This window comes from Apis dorsata, unplaced genomic scaffold (genome assembly GCF_000469605.1).
Source record: "Apis dorsata unplaced genomic scaffold, Apis dorsata 1.3 scaffold_526, whole genome shotgun sequence".
Lineage (NCBI taxonomy): Eukaryota > Metazoa > Arthropoda > Insecta > Hymenoptera > Apidae > Apis > Apis dorsata.
Window position 1 is genome coordinate 268,330 of NW_006263749.1, and position 17,582 is coordinate 285,911.

At 21.6% G+C, this 17,582-nt stretch overlaps 1 long non-coding RNA gene across 1 annotated transcript; it reads right to left on the minus strand.

The window, feature by feature from the left end:
• Window positions 1-10,082: 10,082 nt before the first annotated feature.
• On the minus strand, window positions 10,083-15,546 carry LOC116186250. The gene is made up of 3 exons (XR_004151205.1): window positions 15,533-15,546; window positions 12,250-12,265; window positions 10,083-10,167 (listed from the first exon to the last, which is right to left on the minus strand). It is a non-coding gene; the product is annotated as an uncharacterized LOC116186250 (long non-coding RNA).
• Window positions 15,547-17,582: the final 2,036 nt, after the last annotated feature.

The following is a 17,582-nucleotide window of genomic DNA, read 5'->3' on the forward strand; positions in this document are numbered from 1 at the left end:
CCAAGAAATATTTTATTATATTTTCGCATTAAAAGGATCCAAAGGAGTTCTTTTTGTCATTAACTTTTTAATAAATTAAAATCTTGTTAATGGAGGAAAGTATATATAAAAAAGTTATTCAGAATAATAATTTTGATAAATCTTAATGATATTTTAAGATCATTGAAATCAATAAAAAGGCTATTTTTAAATAATTATCATATTTTTCTTTTTTTATTCTTGATGTATAATATAGTGAAGGAGTTAATATATTTTAATGTGTGATATAGTATTTAAATATATGTAGGAAATTATATTTATATATAAACTTATGCAGTATATTAGTAATATTTTAATTCAAAATTTATAAAAACATAAATTATTAGAATTTACAATTATGAAATCTTTTGTTCTAATTTCTTTTTCTTTCTTTTTTTATTATTATTATTTTTATTTTTTTATATTTTCTGATTTTTCAAATAGTTCTTTTAAAATACATGTAAAAAAAATTTATTTGTACATTCAAAAAAGAATATTTAATATTTCAAAAAAATTTTCATTTAATCATATGGAAAATATATCATGAACTGAAAGTTATTTAAAGAAATAAATTCAAATTCAATATTAAGCACATATTTTCATATTTAAAATCTAAATTTAAATTTAGCTTAAAAATAAAATTAATCAATTTTAGAAAAATAATAATTAGTTAAATAGTTATAGTTAATTAGTTAAATAGTATGTTTGAATTACCAAAAATTATGATCAGATCGACCATGAAAATCATTTAACAAATCAAATAAAATTACAAAGAGAAAAAAAAACGGCAGAAAATATTAACTTGAAAATATTAAATATGGATGAAATAATTTTTGTTGCTCAAATGAAATTCCAATTTTTGAGAAAAAGGAATCAATCATATTTTCTTAAGTGAACCAAAACATATATAAGATTGTTTATTTAAAAAAAAAATAATGAAAAAGATATTAAAAATTTTTTTCAATTTTGGTTAAAGTTAATCTTTTATTTAAAACATCAATATTTAATTATAAGAAGTTCTAATAAAATGTTTTATTATATTAAATATTTTATAGCATGTTATTAAAAGAAAAATAAATTGTTATCTAGAAAAGTTATTCATATTAGATAATATTAATTTGAAACAAATCTCCAAAATTTAATTACACTATATATTATATTTAATTATTTATAATAATATAATAATGTATATATACTTATGTAATAGTATATATACTATGTACTATTTATTATACTATACATTTATTGATTTGTTTCAAAGCAAATTTAAACGAAGATGTAAGTCATTAATTTCAATATATCAATAATTTTAAATTATAATGAAAAGCGACAAATCTCAACAAAGTTAAATAGACTTTTGAAAATGAATTCAATTATGATGAATATATCTTCTAATAATCGTTTGTTTTTCTACAATTAAATTATATTATACAGGTAACTCTCCTATAACAGAGATGTAGATAGGTTTCTAGAAAATGCCGTGTTGCGTGAAACTATATTATATGAGATCCAGAGCCAGTAGAAAAAGATTACACTCCGAAAACTTATTAAAGACAAACATTTTCTTTTAATTCCATAATTTAATAAAAATTAAACAATTTAATTTTTATTAAAAATGTAAATGTATGTATAACACAAAAAACAAAAAATATTATTTTCATTTAATGCGATCTTAATTTAATAAATTTCTTCAACATCACTATTCAGTATAAGCAAACGAGAACGTTTTTTCGATTGAACGATATCACCTTCACTTTCAAGAACCTTTTTCTTTATTTAAATTTTTTACACCTTCCTCTTTAAAAAATCTGTAATTTTGATTTGTTTGCTAGTTTTTACAAGGTCATTGTAGATTTAACAGTATGGAGATAGATAATTTTGCTCCTTTTTGCTCCCTTTTGAATTTTCGGTTTCTCTCGACGGAAGAATCTGCATTCAAGATAAATGATTCAAGATCAGCTAAGCTTAGGCCTTCTTGTAATTTTTTTAGTATTAAATTATTAACTTCACAATCTTCATCAATACAACTGTTCTCAGAATTGATTTAATTTATTTCGAATTCCATTAAATCGTTTCGTCAACTTTTTTTTCCATTAATAAATTTTGAACGTCCTTCATATCTACAATACTATCCTTCGCCTTCGATTGATTTAACAAGTTCTAATATACCATCAATTTCATTTTCTGACGATTTAAGTACATTTTCTATTTCAACTGAAGATGACTATATCTTCTTCTAACATACATTTAATGTTGATGTTTTTAGTTCTTTCAACGACAAAGATATAATGTCGATATAGTGCTTAATTGAAAATTGCTTCCAAGCTTCTATTACATTAATTGATTTCGAATCAGTTATGTCTAAAATCCACTATTCTTCTTCTTATGTAATAATAAGTTTTAAAGATATAAATATCTTGATCCAATGATTGGAGCAACGAAATAGTGTTAGGTGGTAGGAATACTATTTTGACATTGAAATGATTCAAATCTTGTGAATGACATGGAGTATTATCTAATAATAGCCTCAAATTTTTCTGCTTCAAATAACTTTCAATGTTTAGCACAAAACAATTTAAAAACCAATCTTTAAATAAATTTGCAGTTATTTCCAAGTTCTTGAATTTGCTTTTCAATATATCGATAAGGTATTTTTATTTACACCTTTTATGAAGATTTAAAGATCTATAAACAAGTAAGGTAATAAACTTTTATCATAAAGTTCCCCGATATATTACTGCACGAAAGCGTTATACGATCTTTAAATTCCTTAAATTCAGATGTAGTTTTTTCTTTTTTCGATATAAAGGTTCTACTGGATATTTTTTTGTAAAGTTTTTGTAAAGTTTGTAAAGTTTTTTAAAATATTGAAAACTTCATCTGTTCTTCTATATCCTTGATCTTCTATAATGTTTTGAATTTTTTCTGGATATGTTCTGGCAACTTCATGATCAGCTAATTTTCCCTGAATTCTTATGCTATGAATTGCAAAACGTTTTTTGAATTTTTCGAACCAACCTTTACTTGCCATAAAATCTGAATTGACAGAGGATTCTCCATATTCTTTAAAATGTTTGTAAATTTTAAGTGCTTTTTGTTTAATTACATTACCATCCAATAAAATTATTTTTTGACTATCAGCTATCATCAATCCAAATACTGAATGCCTTTTCCTCAATTATTTTCTCAATTATTGGCGCCCGGGAGCTGCATGTCAAAGATCTTATAGTAACTGCACTTCTTATTTTTTTTTTCATTTTTTTTAATAATCCGGACTGTTGCTTCATTTAAATTAAGACTTTTTTCAATATGAGATGTTTTTTCTCATTTTAAAAGACTTATATCCAAGATTTGTATCTTTATTTCTTCAAAGAAATAAATTTTCTCTTAAACTTGTTTTTTATCTTTATCAGACATGGCTTGGAATTGAAAATTAATTTTCTAAAAATTAATCTTTAACACATCGTGGCTCGACGTGTTAAGACTATAGATTGTAGACCGTTTGAGACACCTTTGTCTTCAGGCCACGGAGATAAAAAGAAACAAAAAAAGGGTCTTCCATCCTAGGGCCCTCAGCAGCGATCGCATTTTACAACAGATCGATATGATATCGCATTGCACTTTATCTTTTTAAATACGACGGCACTTTCCGTCGTCTCTAACAATACATTTCTGAGACGGCAAGCTTCGCCACGAATGATGTATAAACCATAATATGCATGATGCTTTTTGCTATGACATCGGAATAAAGTTATAAATGAATAAATTATAATTTGTTTATACATTTTCATGTAAAGCCACTATAGTTCATTATTCCTTCTTATTATTATTTTTTTCTTTCCTTCTATTATTATTTTAAGGTAATTTAATTTTTAAATATTAAACAAAAATCATGTTATCTGGAGCTATAGAAGTATAATGTTATACAAAGATTTTCGCAATTTTTTTATCGTAGAATATGTTAGTTAATGCGAAACCGTATTACAGGTTATATGAGTTAGTGTTATATGAGGATTCCCGTAATTTATCCTATCGTGTTAGAGCGAAACCGAAACCTGTTGTAAGATGCCGTGTAGGAGGGCTGCCTGTATAATAAAATATTTCTATGACAAAATCCAACTATCGTTTCCATGATATTGTTATTTTAATAGAATTAAATTCATATAGGAAACATTCGACATAATTAAAAATGATCATACAAGAATTTACAAAAAAATATTATATTTGTGAAAGAATATAAAACAATTTAAGAAATCAAGATAATAGATATTTAAATAAAATTAAATTTAGTCTGTCTATTTCATGCAGAAGAATTCGATTATTTTAAAGTATATTTCATTTATCTTATAAGATAATACTCAATAAAAATATAAGATATTTCATATATATTTATCTATTTGAAAGAAAAGAATTTTATATTTTATCATATCGTATTATATTTAAAATATATAATAAATATAAATAAATAAATTATATTATAGATAATAGTAGTAATTAATAAAACGAACATAAGTAACTAGAATGTTAGAATATAAAGGATATAGAAAATATTCATAATATACACATACAGTTAATCAATTAATAAAAATAATTTTTACTAGAATAAACAACATGCGAAAGTTTATATATGTTCGCATTGTTTTAAAAAAAGGAATAAACACAATAAAAAGATTAGATACAATGACAACACCATCTAGCATTATATATAAATATGCGGACTACATTAAAGAAAAGAAGCATTTTCAATGCTCTCTCTTAATCCGATTATCAAAGTTAACATAAAATCATAAAATACCTAAAAATATAAGTATATTATATTAGAAAAAGCAATTGTATATTAAACTGACTTTATTCTTAAACTTTTTAAGCAATATATATGTTTGGGACTAGACTTTTTGTGAACACATCTGGTAACATATTATTAGTTAAAACATACTCTAATTTCACAATATCAATTCACGTAGAATTTTTCGAATAAAATGATGCTTAAATCATTTTTTAAATCATCATCAATATGTTTTATTCTTCCATGATATACAGCGTTATTTCCAAATTTTAATACATTCTAATTATCGATGAATTACTAATGGTGAATTCAGTTAATAGCCAATATCTTTCAGAACTTTTTTGAAATAATGGCTTTCTTTCTCACTTTCGAAAGGGCTATATATTCAGTCTGAATATAAAGAGTCACTGTTCTTTGCTTCCGAATTTCCCAGCTGATGGCCGCTTCACACAATTTAAAAACATATTCTGTATGTGAACCAAAATAACTCTGAAGATCTTTGATACTTTTTCAAAGATTAAACCATTCTCAATTATGCTCTTAAGATATCTGAGAACTCGTTTGTCTGTTGACTAAAGTCATAACAATCATTAAACTGGCTTAGCATACTCACTGAAAAATGCGATATACGGCTGAGTGCACATCAAAGAGCTTCAATGATATAAATATAGAATTTGACTCTTGTATACCAAAATGATTTAATAACTCTTCAATATGTGCCTTTTGAGACATCGTTATTTTTTTTGATGTTTTAGTAAAATCAATACTCACACAGCGGTTGATCCTATCCAAATCATATCAAATTTATTCATTAAATCTCTTTTTATCTCTAATATCCAATTTAAATCTTGAAACACATAAGAATGTCATCAATATATATCATTATAAACATTATATTGTTATCTCTCTTGGCAATATAATAACAGAGATTCAATTGATGCAGTCATTTCCATTTATCTCAGAGTTTGATAAAAAATCTTATTCCATTGATATTTAGCTTATCATAAACTATAGATATCCTTTTTTAATGGGCATTTCTCTTTAAGTTGTTTTAAGTTGTTTTTGAATCTCAGCTTACAACTAACTATCATTACTATGATCAATATGCTTTAAAGTTTTTTTAAAAATCTGGTGATTATGGTAATTTCATAAAAATAGTTTCATTTAATTCTTCATTCAAAAAAACAGTAGACATATCTAATTATTGTATTGTTGTATCTATTGTAAGCTCTTTTTTCAATGCTAATGCCATCATTGCACGTATGGAACTCAAACTGCAACTGAAGAAAATACTTGGTTAAAGTCTTGATGCCTTTTTCTTAGGAATATTCTTATATTACAAATCTAGTCTTTTATTAATATTTTATATTTATAATTGAGTTTATATACATTTTATATACAATTCGACAACTTACAATTACAATTTTTATATTTCATCAGTCTTTCAACTACATCCTAAGTATAATTTCTTAAAAATATCTTATGCTCTTGGTATATTGCATTCTTCCATTGCGCTAATTCTGACCCACATAAAATTTAACTGAAAAATTGGTGTTTATAAATGAAATTATAAAAATAAAAAATTTTTATATATCGCGTCGCATTCTTATATATACGATCTTTTAAATTTATTATGTTTATTCTTATTGTGGAGGTGAAATTTAAAATCTGATATTAATTTACTAAAAATACAATATTGTTCCAATACCAGTGATTGTTATGAAGACTGGCACGGTTTCGTTCATAAAAATATACGCATTAGTGATTACAAAAAACTCGCATATTTGTAATTTTTATAAATGGAGATCGCAATAAGTGAATTCTTTGCGAATTTTTTCGAACAATTATAACTACATTTGAAAACTTAAATAATTATGTAATAAACCTGAAAGTTATCATAACTAACAGTATAATACTCGAATATTATTTAATATGACATTATTATCTAAAGTCAACCAATCTTTTTTTTAATGTATGTAGAATCGCATTATTATATATATTATATGTACAAATTCAACCATTTTTAAATATGCTATTAATCCATTTCTTCCTCTTATCTTTAAATCATGAAACAAATTTAAAATGAAAGCAATGCACAATACAAATTTTCCTGAAATGAATTTTTCAATTTTCTTCATGATAGCTATTTCGAGTTATTCACTACATTATAAAAATTAATTCAAATCGAGTTGCATTGTAAATTGCGATATAAAATATATTAATAATAGATTCACAATACAAGTTTATAAAATGAAAATAATATATGCAATAATATTTATAACATATAAATACTATTAGAGACTCAATGGAACTTTTCTGCCAAAAAAGTTATTTCTCGATATACAGCCATACAATGAATTTTATTAATAGATTCAGATTAGAGATATAATATCATAATAATGTAGCAATCTCTATATCTGTTCAGCCGTTCCGCCGAAAATTGTATTTTTGATAAAAAAAAATTAATAATGACATCATTTTTAGCGAAAAAGACAGTCAATATTTTTCTCATTTTTTAAGAAAAATTTTTTCTTTTCATTTGATTGTTGTACATGTACATCGATTTTATTCTATTCAGCTACGCAATCATAATTATGTGCAATTAATTCTCACAAGAAATATTCAAAAGTAAATATTTATGTAAAAATATTTAATTTAATATCTATATTTTAAATTTTAAATTTTTGTTAATATATTGTTGCAATCTTCTAATAATTTTAAGGAAAAGAAAAATGATTTTATATTTTAAAGTACGGCAACAACTCGATGAAATGCGCAAAAAACAAAAATATTTAATTTGATTGTTCTTGTTATTGAATTTAAAAATATTATGCTTTTTAATGGTTTCTTTTTCTTTTTTGAAAAAAATCTATGTTCTTTTACTCTTCTATTTTTTATGATATTTATATTTTATGTTTCAGATCTATATTAAGACAAACTGTAAATTAAAGTGAGTCAATCTGACTACTATAATTCCTATCTTACTTTTGTCTATTTAAAAAATCGTAGGAGAATGTCCTTTTATATCTTTAAAAAAGTATTATTATTAGCTCTGAATATTACGTAAGCCTCGTCATCAGCAGATTATATAACATTTTTTTAATAGTTTCGCAGCTTATTATAATATTTTGTGCTTGGTTTTATTGGCTCTCTCTCTCTCTCTCTACACACACACACACACACGCGCGCGCGCGCGCGCACGTACGCACACACACACACATGTCGAGGATAAAATTGAAATCGAGAATGGCTCTTGGAGAGGAAAAAGTTCGACTAGTCTATTCTAGATTATTCTAATTCAATCATAAATTGAATTCTCTATTCATTCTCGAATGAATCATGATGAAAAATTCTACTATTGCATTTAAAATTTCGCGATAAATAAATATCATGAAAATGTGAAAATCGAGAAAAAAACATGAACAAAAACATAGAATGAAATATTTCGAGAGCTCAATATTTTCTAAGAATATGACTAAGAATTAATAATTCGATGTCAAATATTTTAGAAATTTTTTAGCAAACTTTGGTTTTTTGAATTTCGGTTTTTTATATCTACACTTGCAGCGAATGTTTTAACAATATAGATTTTAAATACTTACTAAATACAGCTAATTTAAAAATTATGCGTTAAATATATCGATATATCAAAATATGAACATATTGACATTAGATTTATGTGATAATAATAATATAAATTAAAGTTAATCAAATTCATATAATGTTAAAAAATTATAAAAGTTATAAAATTAAAAAATTCATATAAGACAAAACAATATATTAACAATATATTAACAATATAATTTGTATGTTAAAAACTGTATGTTAAATACAATATTTAAACAATTATTAAATTGTTTATTATTAAATTGTTTATATTATTAATTCATTGAAAATCGACAAATAATTAAAATGATTTTTTTGGGATAAAATAATAATATGATTCATAAAATTTTTCACAGATGTATAGGGAATTCACACCATTTTTTTATTTTTTTAGAAAAAGAAGTTTTGTTGTTATCAAAATAAATAATAATCAAAAATTATAAAATAACTATTATTTAACTATTATTGTAATACTTTTATTATATAATTGAAACTCGTTTTTCAAACATTTTGTTTAATAAGATTTAATTGTTCTCCTTTTTTCTAACTTTTTCTTATCTAGATAGGAGAATGAAATTTTCTTGTTTTATCGGATGGATGATGCGCCTTCTCTTATCGGTCGAAAAAATCCTATACAGAAGGAAAATATATCCCATCACAGAAGGAAAAGTGCGAGAATACATGAAAATGTAAATATGTGAAGAATAAAAAAAATAAGAAAAAGCAAGAAAAAGGTTAGATAAAAATAATCAATGGTTTTATAAAAAAAAATGTAAAAAAAAAAGATAAATTAGAAAAAAGAAAAAAATTATGATGAATACAATTATAGAAAAAAAATTAGAAAATTAGAGGTTAAATTAGAGAAAAAAAGAGATAAGAATCAGTATCAAAAAAGATAAAAAAGAAACAAGAAAAATGGAACTAGAAATATTAAAAAAGAAGATGGAAAAGATTGAGAATATTAAAAAAATAGATTAAAAATATAAAATTAGAAAAGGAGTTAGAAGAAAAGAAGAAAAAAGAGATGAAGAAAAAATAAGAATAATAATTCTGAATAGTAAGAATCTGGAATTAAAAAATATAAGAAGAAAAAAAAAATAAAAATATAAAAGAAAATATAAAAGAATATATATGAGTATTAATGAGAATAAAAGAAATAATAGATAGAATTCTATAGGTGAAAGAAAAAAATAAAATGAATCTAAAAATTAATAACATAAAGAGGAAAAAGAAAGAAGGAAATTATTAAACTCCTATATTTAATTTCTATCTTAATTAAATATCAAGGTCACAATCATCTTTATCAATAAAATCTTTCAAAAGATATTATCCTTAAGGTAATTTATTCTCTCATTTATAAATTATAAATCAATATTTATCTTTAAATCAAAATTAAAATTAAAATAAAGTTTATTTAATTTATTAATTCTCTCAATTAAATTTAATTGGGAAAATTAATTGAAAATTTATTATCTATTTATTAATTAATAAATTAAATAATTAAATAAATTAAATTCTAGGGTCTTATCGTCCCATAATTAAATTTTAGAATTTTAATTAAAAATTTAAATACATTTAAATTCATTTAGAGTTTATAATTATTTCATTTATTCAATTCTTCAATTAAAAGATAATTTATTATGTTATCTTTGTGCAGTTATTTAAAATTCAAATTCACGGAACAGATTGAAATTGTATTCTATAAGACATGTTTTTGATAAACAAGTGAATAATATATTTGCCAAATTCTTTTAAATCTAATTTAATAATTACACATTAAATATATTTTTTATTACTAATTTAATCATCATTACTATATTTTAAATAATTAAAATGTTATTATATAAAATAATATTTTTATAAAATTCAATCTAGAATCTTTTTTTTGAAAATTAAGTAAATTAAATTATTAAATTTTTTTAACTAAAAAAAAATATCTTTATGACATTTAAATATTTAAAAATTAAATTTTTATTATTAAATTCATAGTTTATCCTATAAATTTTTAATATAAAATTTAATAAAATTATTTTAATTAATTTTAATTAATTTTAAAATTATTTAAATTATTAAATAATTTTATATCTAAATTAAATTTATTTAAAAAAAATTAGATATTAATAAATTCTTTTAATATTTAATTTCTAAATTTATATTAATAATTTTATTTAAACAAAAAAAGATATAAATTGATCTCATTTATTTTTGAGATTATTAAAATTTTAATTAACTCTGATATAAGAGATATTTATTTTTAAATCCTTTTTTAAATTTATTTTAAAATTAAATTATTCAAAAATTTAATTCACCAAAACTCTTTTTAGCCTTAAATATACTATTTTGATTTGAATTTATATTTAATCAAATATTATTAACTTTAAACTATTGAAATTAATAAAACAACAATATATAAATATAACTTAAGTATTTCTTATCGGATTATCAAATTAATAAACAAATTTCTCTAATTAGAATAAAAACCTGCTATAGTATTTAATTTTAATGATTTAATGATTTAACATTTAATAATTGAATAAATTTTTTAATTTTTTTAATAATAGGATATCTAATATTAGAATTAATCTAATAATAATAGATTATCAAATCCTCATTTTTAATTAAACTATTTTTAATTAATTAATTATTATAATTTATATAATTGTTATAATTTATTTTTAATTAATTAATTAAATTAATTAATAGCTATTACAATTCATTCAAAATTTCGAAATTAATAAATTTAATTTTTAATAAATATTTTTATATTAATTTAATAAAATAAATTAATTTATAAATTAAGTTTAACCGCTATTGCTAGTATTTAAATTTATCTTTATTTAATTTAATTTCTGAATTTAACTTTTATTAATTGTTATAGAATTAATTATTAACTAATATTTAAATTTTTAATANTATTTAATTTATTTTTTATTAGTATAAATTATATATAATTTTTTTTTTATTATTATTATCTATTCAAATATAGTTGAGATATATTTTTTTGATTCAGAATAATAATTTTAATATGAAAATTTATTTATTATTTATTATATTTATTATAATTTATATCGTTGACTATATGTTTTAAAATATATATGTGTATAAATAAATTATGTCATACATATATTATATATGTTATAATTTTATCTATTCTGAATAGAAATTATTAAAACAAAATATTTCAAATAATTATAGTTAGATTTCATTGCAATTTAAATTAAAATTGCAATAACAAAAATTTAGTAAATAATTATATTAAAAAGAAAATTTTTTATCTCCAATCATTTAAAAAAAACTTTTAAATGTTATTAATTCTTATCAGTCATATCAATTAAAAAAAAAAGCATATGAATATTTGCAGTCGGAAAAAATAATTTTTAATCTTTTATGTATTTTATTTCATGTGATCTTTCTGTACATCGTGGTATTAATATTAACCTTGAACTTTTCAACATGCTATTTTAAAACTTTCTAGAAATATATCATCATCATAGAAATGAGAAATTTTTTATTATATGTTTAAAGAATTTTTTCGCATCCATTGATAGTAAGAAAATTAATCCAGGAAATTCTATATGGAACAATTTTAGTAATATATTTTATCAATTTAATGAAAGATATATATATATATATTTTTCAACTATCATTTTTTCTTTATTGAAATTTCTATTGATCAACTTTGTTTTAGAATACAAATACCATTTATTTAATTTAATTATTGAAGAATTTGCAAGTAGAAACTTCAATTTATTCTATGCAATTTATTTGCAATTATTTCAATTCGAAGAAATAAAAAAAATTCGAAATTGTTAACACTTTTTGGTTGGAAAGATGATGACAAAACAATAAAAATATCTTCGTCATGGCTGATAAACGAGATTTAGAATACAACAAACAAAAATGCTATTAGAAAATTTCTGCAGAAGTCTGTAATCTATCGAGTAATGAATATTTATACCATTTATAAGATGAATGAAAATCTTTATTTTTCATGACATATTCAAAAAAAGAAGCTATTCAATGCTTTTCATCAGAAGATGAAATCAATATATTGCAAATAATATCATGAAATATCTATTGCGAAAAATATCTATTTAAAGAAATATTTTTAGAATATACATAGCGAATTCGAATTTTCTTTTTTATTTTTTTAATTGCATAAATATAATTTATCAAAGGAAATAATATTTAGTGATTTTATAATGATATGAATATATTTACTAATATATCAAAATATTTTATTATATTTAATAACTTGGATTATGTTATTTAATAACTTGCTGAATCTAAATGAAGGCTGAGAAAAGTAATATATTCTTAATCTAATTTGTTTGTTCAAGAAGTTTAGTGCCAGTCTGTTAGAATGAATTCCTTTGATATTACAATTGATATTTTTAATTAAATAATTTTTTCGCTTAGTGTAAGAATGACAGTTTCGTTATTAATTTGACAATTTGAATGTATTATTATGATCAATCAACTTTCATAATGGCTTAATTTTTTGTTTTACCGTCTTAAATTTGAATTTAAAAGAAAATAGTTCAAATAGATTTATAATATTAATAACTTACATAAAATTTAATTTGCATTCCGTATTCCGCAATCATCTAAAAGTCGAACAAAATTAAATCCAATTTTTGAATCCGATTGATTTATTGGATAAATTTGCAAATCTTATCTTTAAAAAAATTTCCGAGAATCCGCATGTATTATGCTCAAAATACAATTAAAATGTTATGCGAATATATAAACATGTCGCAACATTTTACATGTATTTATAAAAGTATAATAATTACCGGATTAGAATTATTTAGATAAATGATTTTTCTGAATTTTTCTGAAACTAATTTATTGATTTATAGAATACAAGCTAATAAATAATATATATTATTATATATAAATAACTATAAGATACCGATTCTAGATTATAGTCTGAAAATTCTATTGAAAATTCGTATTATTTGCATTAATTTCAATTGAAATTCTAAATTAAAATACGGATAAAAATATAATAGTGTAACAAAATATTCAACATTAAACATGTTTTGAAGCAAAAATTTACATTTATTTTATAATAATCGTATTTTTTATTCGTTATATTATATTATTTTATATTATTATTTTTTCGTTATATTATTTTATCCTTTATATTATTGGATAATAAAATTATTGATGAATATTATGTTTTGAAACATAATTTATTAATGATAATTGTCGAATAATTATTCTTTTAAGAAATTCTAATAGAAAGTATTTAACAAATGCAAGCATTAAACATTAATACTAAACATTTTATACAATATAATAAAAAATGTTAAGTATATCCATAAGTTCCATACCTAAAGGTAGTTGTAACATAGCTGGAATCAATATTTTTTTTACTTAAACTTTATTAGAATATATAGAAAAGATGTAAATGTAAATAAAATTTTTTGATCAATTACAATATTGTACGTAATTATTTCATTTTATAATTGTGAAAATCATAATATTATCTTATCTTTTTCTTTATTAGATTTTATTCTTTTTCTTTTATATTTTTTTCATTTCTTAAAATTACGTAACTTTTTATCCACTTTTTTTTCTGTATTTTTCTTCAAATTATACTTTTTTTTGCGCAAAAAATATTATGTAATTGTTAGTATAGATGATCGATTTTCTCCTTTTTTTCTAATTTTTCGAAATGAAGTTCTATACAAAAATTTTATTTTTGATACAAATTTTTCATTACTTATTTATATTTATTTATCTTGCATTGAATTAGAATTTAGAATTTCCTTATTAAATATCAATAAGCCAGAAATATATTTCAAAAAATATTTTAAAAATAATCTTAGGATTTAAAATTGAAAAAATATGAACATGTATAGTAGTGAAATTACTATTAATAGCATTAATATCAAATTACAGTACTAATCTTTTAACAAATATCAATACTTATTAACAACTAATTATTTAGTTTTTTTTTTTTTTTATCTAATTTTTGAACCATTTTAATATTATAATGTCTTTTGCTTCAAACTTGTAATCAAAAACTTTTTGATATTCAAAAAAAATGTTAAAATTTGATTCATTAAAGTTAATAGCATGAGATTGGTAAGCTAGGAAGTTAGAAGTATACATATTTATAAGTGTTTTTTCACAAAATTAAAAAATATTTAATCTTCATTCATAGTATTTTATTTTCTCTAATATAACACATAAGTATCTTATATTTTTGTGTAAGAATATGCGAATTTTTTCTTTTCATCCCATAAAAAATATTTCGGCAATTCTTGTTATATATTTGTTCGCAAGCACTTATTATACTCGCAAGATTTATAAACAGCTTATTCTGAAAAATTTTTCATGTAAAAACTCTTTTTCTTCTTATTGCGTGCGGGCATCTATTAAGTCTAAACAAAAGACGATGTTATCTGAGAAGACTGTTTTTGAGAATTTAGCCGACATGTATAATTGTATATTTTTGATATATTTCAGCTTGCTGAACCAATCTTAACAGTAACATATTCCAAACGCAGTTGATTCAAAGACAAATAACATTTATTGTTTTAGTTCGAGAAATCTATAAGACAGATTGCCGATCTATTTTTGTTTATCGTGAGAGCTTTGTATACAAATCACCATCCAAGCGAGGAATTTCCTCGAACTTGGGGGATATCGCAAACCGGACACTGGCTGCGATGTTATTGGTTATTAGCGTGTCCTATTGAGAAATTATGATCCTTTCAAACCAGGAAAGTATTTTTCTGAGGGCACAGATTTCATTTGCAAATAGAGTCTCATGGTGATCGTAGTCTGACTGCCGAATATGACAATTAGATAGTTTGTGAATACATCGTGTTCTAATCGTCAAACATGATTATTTATCGTTGCTTGCTAAAAAGTTTCATTGTATTTCGTAACCACTGCATACAATAATTACATTAGTTTTGTTGTAACACTATATTGTGTTCTGGCCGTCGGATACGATTACCTGCTGCGACTGTGAGACTCTGTTCTCTAATAGATATATGCTCTGCACGTAACTATTAATCCACTCATCTTTAAAAAATATACCATTTGTTACGTATCTCGAAGAGCATTCTACAAGCATCCAGCTATTAGCTTCCATCCACAAACCATTATAATAATATTGTTGCGGACGCGAACAATATCTTATTATTATTTCTTTTTCATTTTCATTAAACGTTTTATTTCAAAGTCTATTGTTACTGGAGAAATTTCTTCTACAACTTTTTGTTTTATATATATTTTGATAATTGATATATAATGAGAAGCAAAATTGAATCAATAATTAAAAATTTTATATAAATCTTTATTTTTATTTTTATTTTTTGTCGTAAACAATAATTATTAGAGAAAATAAACATTACAATAATATTTTATATAATTTAAACTAACATAAAAAATTTTTTAGAGTTCTCAATTTTTTTAATTTATTTATTTCTAATAAAGAATATTCATCAATTTTGTTTTACACGATATTTTTATCAATTTTTATTTATTTTTTCATTTTAAAGTAACTTTAATTTTATTCAAAATCCTTTAGTTTTTCAAAGTTCAAACTTAAGGCATACTTTCAACTAATTTTCTGCAAGTATATATCTCATTGTTTTTCAATTCTTCTTTATAATTCATTGATGGTAAGAATTCATAAGAATTCTATAAAATGTTCATAGATTTTCATTGAAATCCGAATTTTGTTCTGGCTTTTATAAAATAAAAAATTTTATTTTATATTTAATCCTTTACGACAATAGTTGGCATCCACTCCACTCCACTGTGTATACAAACTATAGACGGCAAAAAGATTCTACTAGGATTGTATCAAGAATACTTTTTGATTGACCCGTATTGGATTAATCTTACTAAAAATATATTTTAAACGCACGTAATATATTCTGGACATCAAAATAAATTTCTTCTATTTTTTCTATTTGACAATGGAGTATTTGTACGGTACAAAATTTATCATTCTCAATTAAATATTAAGAATTATAATTTAATATATTAATTATCCTTATAATTACTTGTAAATTATATTTTTATTTTTTATAAATTGTATTTTTATTTATAATAATCTGTAAAATTTGCAAAATTTGTAAATATGCAAATAACTAAATATGCATAAAATGTACTTATTTTCATGTTCTTCACATAATACGAAAAACAATTGTTATGTAACACTTAAAAAAAATATACATACAAGAGAGCGTTGAAAGATGTAAATGCAAATATCGATATTACAATGTATACATTACATAATATTACAATATATACACTTTTCGCAGTATTCTGTTTAGTAACATTATTCTGGTGCGGATTACCATAACGAAAGGATTAACCAATTTTTTATATATTTTTATATTATATTTTATATTATATATTTTATATTATATATTTTTAGCGATATAGATTAGAATCTCTATTATGTAAAGAAATATGATATTTTCTTGAGGAAATGACATGTTTTTTATAATACTTAATTTCTTTTTGAAATGTTTTTTAAATGAATTTATACTTATATTGATTCGTTATACTTTCTATTTTATGTAATAAATCAATATGTAATGCCGAATGCGATCATGAACTTTCAATGCATAACAGAATCTCCTTCATGTTTGCTTTATGTGTCTTATATGGATTTCTTTTCTTTCAATTCAATATCAGTCTATCACTATTAATTCTATTAATTTTGTCCCATTCAATCATTTTCAAAAGAAATCAATTTTCATATTTCCTCGCGAATGCTAAACATAATTTTTAAAAAACAAATATTTTTCTTTTATATCTACTTTTTGTTTCTTTTCAATAGTTACAACATTATTTTCTTTTCAATGTTCTTTATGCTTACAGACTTATTTATATTACATCCTCTTCTTTTTTCAACATTTCTGTTTCTATAATTGCAAATTTTGTCTTTCCAATGTCTTTGAATATTGAAAACATAATTTTACATTCAATTGAAGATATTAATTTCATAACTTTTTTCGAAGAACACAACATCTTTGCAATATTTTTAATATTAAATTTACGAGATACATCATTTTGAATTTCATGAAGAAAATTATAAAAATCGTTTACATTTTTCTTTTATCATTTATACTTATCCATTTAACAAACAAACAAATATATTGAAATTCATTTTCTTCAGAATTTTCAATATTGA